The sequence below is a fragment of the Elaeis guineensis genome, chromosome 12 (genome assembly GCF_000442705.2).
Source record: "Elaeis guineensis isolate ETL-2024a chromosome 12, EG11, whole genome shotgun sequence".
Taxonomy (NCBI): domain Eukaryota; kingdom Viridiplantae; phylum Streptophyta; class Magnoliopsida; order Arecales; family Arecaceae; genus Elaeis; species Elaeis guineensis.
Genome location: NC_026004.2, coordinates 15,911,318 through 15,917,317, shown reverse-complemented (window position 1 = coordinate 15,917,317; position 6,000 = coordinate 15,911,318). Strand labels below are relative to the sequence as shown.

At 35.0% G+C, this 6,000-nt stretch overlaps 1 long non-coding RNA gene across 1 annotated transcript; it reads left to right on the top strand.

Moving 5' to 3' along the window:
* The first annotated feature begins 452 nt into the window (after window positions 1-452).
* Window positions 453-4,872, top strand: LOC105055296 (uncharacterized). The gene is made up of 2 exons (XR_002165778.3): window positions 453-892; window positions 4,394-4,872. It is a non-coding gene; the product is annotated as an uncharacterized lncRNA (long non-coding RNA).
* Window positions 4,873-6,000: the final 1,128 nt, after the last annotated feature.

The window sequence follows — 6,000 nt, the reverse complement described above, 5'->3', positions numbered from 1 at the left end:
TTACTAAAAAAAAAAAAAAGGTTGGAATGCATGTGTGTTTTGGGTGGGTGGGTGTATGTTTGTGTGTATGGGTGCATGTGCGTTGAAGAAAGGATAAGAGAGGCTAGATGGATGGTACGAAAAGATCGATGAAAATAGTTTATTTTTTGATTTGATGTAAGAAGAATAAATGAAAAGATATATGATATCTATATAATATTTTATTAAATTATTTTTTAATAAAATATAAAAAATATTATAATTTTATTAAAAAATTAAAAAATTTGAATTTTTTTATGTACTTTACTTATTCTTCTATTCCTCTTTTTAAATTGAAAGGATGTAATGGATAGATTGAAATAGATATGTAATCTTCTTTTTCATAAATTATTTTTAAAATTTTTTGAATCAAATGATAAATAGAGACCATTTAGTTTTCCAACTCCATCTGTCCATCATCCTGTGATCCTAATCAAAACTGGGAGGGTTAAAGATATACTTAGGGGTTTGTTTCCTAAAATGATATTATTTTACTTTTAGTTTTGGAAAGATGAAATCAAACGCTCGTAGTGTTTTGCGAATCTTCCTTTTACCGGGGTTCGAGTGTAAAACATCAAAAACAGACAAAGAAAAGAATACAAAAGACAACGGGCAGAGACCCCACTCCCAATCGGAGTCCACCAACCTGTCCTCCCCGAATGCGATACATAATAATATAATAATTTTTACATAATCAACTCATCAACCCAGCACTCAAAAAAGGAAGCACTCGATCTTATCATCTCTAGGGTTTGACTTGGTTGATAGCAGAAAGTGGGGGAGAAGTGGAGAACACCAACTGGTTTCTTTTTTTTTTTTTCTCGGTACAACACCAACTCGATTCTTTGGCCCAGTTACTCAATCACGTCAACAGGTACGATCGATTGATCGATCCCATCCCTCATCCCGCCCCACCACACCCTTTTTACTGACAGAAGCAAAGTTGAATTTTTTTAGCAATCTTGCAAAGTTTATCTCAGATGACACAAGACTGTCTGGTCTGGGAGTTGGTTTAGATAATATTCTTGCGTGGCCGTGGTTTAATTTATTCTTTGTTTGTCGTTTGAAGTTATCGATTTTAGCTATTAGGAAGTAATTTGATCTTATTAGAACCCCCAGTGGAGCGGAGATAGCTTGGGAAATTGCTGACATTGTGGAGAAGAGGATATATTTGTAATATCTTTTTTCTTTTTCTTCTTTTTTTTTTTTTTTTTTGAATGCCTTTTTGCCTATGATTTAGGATGTTTGGGTGGATAAAGATCCAACCTTTGTAACAATTGGATTCGTGATAGATGTGTTGTGTGATTGATTTGGTGGTGGAAACCTGGGGTTGGGCTATATTTTGCTCATTGTTGATAAATTAAGTTCCTAACTATGTTTACAGGATATAGTTTCGATATTTATATGTTTTGAGAAGATTTTGAAAGTGCATAGACGCTAGGCTGCAGGTATTTTAGGCGGAATAATTTTGTTTTTTTTTTTTTTTTCCAGTAAGTTATAGTATTATTATTTTAAAGTGGATTGGTACTAAGCAAGAAACTGTAGCCACAATATCTCCCGAAAGATCATAATATACTCGAAATCGACATATTGGATTTTGCTTTCGTAGTCTAAAAAAAGGTTGCTGTTACTGTATATTATCATGTGTGAATGCTCACCAGATAACATGCAATTTTAATGTTGATGTGTGATTTACTTTTCTAACTTGTATAGATTTTTTTTTTTTTAATAAACAAAAAAATCTTTATCTTTCTTAATCTGAATAAGTCTGAACTGTCTTGAGAAGGTGACCATCCTACCCATACCCTAAGGTTCCAAACAATACAAATATACTTTTAGAAGGTGTGTACTATAACTGCCCTTGTTTTTCTTTTGTTAAACAATTTTCAAACTTCGTTTGTCTCATTTATTATTATTATTATTATTATTATTATTATTATTATTATATGATACTATGTAATCACTGAAATGGCTTAATCTATCGAAACTAAAGCACTTTTCGCAGCTAAAGCCAAAGCTCAAGTCGAGTTTTCAGAACTTGTTTGTTATGGTGAATAATTACCAACCTTATGTTCTTTAGAAAGTTGGTAAGTGCTGAGGTGAAGAGTTGTAATATCAATGAGTTGATGGGCACTTTACATGCAAGTGGTTTGCGAACACTGGCATGCTAGAAAATGTAATCTCTTGATAGGTTATTGGGAAAAAAAATGCTTAAGGATGCAAACATGAGATCTTTATCTGGAAATCTAAATATGAACTTGTTCAACCTGTTTTATTATCTTAGTTTGTTGTTGTTGTATCACTTAATAAAACTATTTCCACAGGACAAAATATGGATGGTCTATGGATTAGTAAACCTTCCATGACTCAAGAATACATCCATTTTGATGATGTCAGGTCATCATTTTGCATTTATCAAAAGAATTGGAGGACAGACTAAGGATGTTCAAATTTCATTCTCGAGTTACCCAATCTTGAGTTGATTTCATGTTAGGTTGATCATCTTTTATGCTATTTAGAATTATGATTATCCAAGTAATTTGAGTGATATAAGATAAAAAAAATAGTTGTTTTCAAAAGACCCCCAGACTGTACCCCCTTTTTTCCAAGAAATCAACTATACTTTTTTATTCATCTTTTCCTCCTTAAATTACAGGTCTTTTTGTTTGAAAATTTGACTCTGTTTATATTGTTAGCTATGATGAACAGTGTATGCTTCTGTTTTTCAGCTGATTATGGGCTGACATGTGTCAAATCTATCAGTTTAGCTAGGTAGCAACAAGCCTACAATGTATGATTAACTGCATATTCTTTGTGGAAAAGAAATCATCATCACTGTTTGTGTTGATAATGGGGGTTGAATCCTCAGTTATCAGTACCCAGTCACATGTAGGAGTGTAAATGAGATGAACATGAGTGAGCTAGGCCTAGCTCGACAATCTCAGCTCCTCTTGTATTCAAGTCAAGCACGAGCCAGCTCATTTAAATTTGAACCAAAGTTAGCTGCTCACGAGCAGCTCATCGAAAAGATTTGATGAGAAATTAAGGCCTTTCTAAGCTTTCAATTAACTGAATTATATCTTAATCTTATAGTTAAATACATCCTATTCTAAATAAATCATATTAATTTATATTAATAAGCACAAAAAAATAATTTTTATGTGGAAAGTGGTGAAATAATTTGTAAAATGTAATTTTTTAGTATATTTATATTTTGAGCTTAATTGAGCCAAGCTTGAGTGAAATAAGTCTAGGTCTTGCTTGGTTTGTTTGTTAGTTGAATGAGCTGAACTCAACTTGAATTTCGAGCCTAACACAAGCAGGCTGACAAACAGCTCACTGGTTTGACACCTCTAGTCACATTTGTGCACACCTTGATACCCTGAAAGCAAAATTGATCAATCCCTCATTAATTTTTCATGATCTTAGGTTGCAAATTTTGGAAATTTTCAAAAGTATTCAGTTGAAGAAGCTTAGTTTCTTATCACTTAATGATTTTATGTGCCTAACCTTGGATTGAAAATGGTTTGCATGCTTACCCTTGTGTGGACAACCGTACCTATCTACTATGGCTGTTGGACTCAACTCCTTCGCAGGTGTTGGTTCCTCACCGAGAGAGAGAGAGAGAGAGAGAGAAAGAGAGAGGAGCAGGTGTTGGTTAAATCTAAAGGCCCAAAATTAACATTCACATTAATTATGTGAACAAATCGAAAGCTTTGCTCTGTCTCCACCCTTTAAACTTTGATCACAATTTACTGTTAAAAAACATAATGTAGAAGTCAATAACAATTACATAATACTTGCGACAAGGAATCAGCTACTTAACAAATGTGTACTGCACATATGTATATATTTTTTAAGGCTCCTGAGAGACAATGACCCTAATAAGCTGAAGCCCCAACTTGATTTGTCATCCCCGGCACAAGCTGTTGGTAGACCATGTTGGACCCATTGCATTGGTCCTGCCCATTGCACCATAAGGCATGGAAGCATCAGGGATCAGGTTAGCAGGAAGAAAATTCCAAAGCAGGTGGGGTATTCTAAGTAGATTCCTTCTATTGAACTCTAGTTTATTGCCACTCACCTATGCTTCTGTCCTCATGTATCAATGGCCTTCAGGTGGTTTATGAAGTCCATTTACGGATATATTACATGTAGGCTGTTTAACATTTTTTTCAGTTTCAGGATAATCCAGATGTTGAATGGAATCTTTGGTATCTTACATGTCAGGCCATGCTTGGCATAGACATGTTTTAGATACTATGATAGGTGAACCATCTGACATAGTATTGATGCTTCAGATATCACTATTATATGTCTGAAACTGTTGTAATAACCATCATCAGATAAATGACAAGGTCTTAAAATTTTGCAGGCTAAATATCTTCTCTTATTATGGACATTGCATCTGAGAAAGTAATTTCTCAAGAGCTTGCTCGGGAGTCGCTTATGGCAATCTCCCAGAGTATTCCAGATATGAACCTTGCTTCAAATCTGTTGCCCGAGAAATCGGCTGTCACTGATGTCCCTGCCATAAAAGATTGTGGTGGAGCAAAAGACTACCGATCAAAGCTGATCTCAATTTCCGACATACAAGCTCCAGATGTTTACCCTTTACCACCTTTGGTGGAAAACCGTAGTGTTTAGCCAGTAAAGTGTAGTTGCTTGTGAAGAGCTTCATTGTGATGTGTTCTTCTTGTATCTGGAATAAACCTAATTGTTTGTTCAAACTCTTCTGATGAGTAGAACATTTTACTGATAACTGCATGAATATGTACAGTTACTATGTCATGTGATGCTGAGACCTGATCTGGAACAATTGAAATGAAAAAGGAAAAACAAGACTTCGGTAAACTATTTTGAGCTGATTTTCTTTAAGGGTGCAACCTTCTGCCTTTTCTATTGGATGTTTCTTTCTTCATATTTTGTGATTCCTGCGTTATGCTCTTTTATTGGTTCTGAAAGCCTGTATCTGTTTAGCTACGCTCTAGTTGGCATGACCTATTTCAGGTTCGGATCATCAAGATTCGATAGCATTGTTGGAGAAAGTTGGTCTTTAGCCAGGTGATGTAGTTCATGTGTGCAGCTGTAACTAAAGACAACCATCGTTTTTATTTCTCATGGCCCTTCTCATACTTCTGAACTACTCTTCATAGCATACTGCTGCATGAATCTGTTGTTCATTGTACAGTTTCCATAGTCTTAATTAAATGTATCTGTCATCTGTTGTAACTTTCTCTGTTTGGTTCTCTACTTTGAGATGTCCCTGAGCTTATAATGTTCACTATGTGCCACTCCCTGCATTAGTGTCCTTGCGTTTATCCATTGAATTCTATTCAATCTCCAGTTAGAAAGAACCATGCAAAAATTTACTAGGTCTGTGCTTTGGAGGTGAGAAGGATAGACTAGCGGCATGGGCATGGCCTTGTTGGGATCAGAGGTTGGAGAGTTGAAGTGTCTTGGTCTTCGAGATTTCGACAGTCAGTAACAAAATCCATAGAATTTGTCAGTGACAACTCTCAACATCACACGAATCTTTGTAGGCTCTAATATTTGAGATGCATTGAACACTTTAACCTAAGCTTAGAATTTTTTATCAATTGAGCAGTCTAATACTTGGCTTTGGAACAGCAGACAATACAAGCAATTCGGCATCTGTACTATGATTCAAAGCCGTTATTAGCTTGATGCTTGGTTTTAGATGCAGAAACCATCTCACAGATTTGCCCTTGCTTGCTATATTCTTAAAGAAGCTGGTGACATTCTAATAGAAATTTGATCAGTTATTGGAGGAGGAACTGATCAGATATATGTTGGCAATGCCTTTTCTTAAAAATAAAAAAAAAAAAAAGACAATTTGTCTTTTTTTTCTATAAAGGGTAGAAATGTCACGTTTCGAATTCAATACTCAGATCGGATACGTGGCACCGCTAAATGAACTCTAGATTGATATCTTAGAGATCATGTAAGGCTTAAAATAAA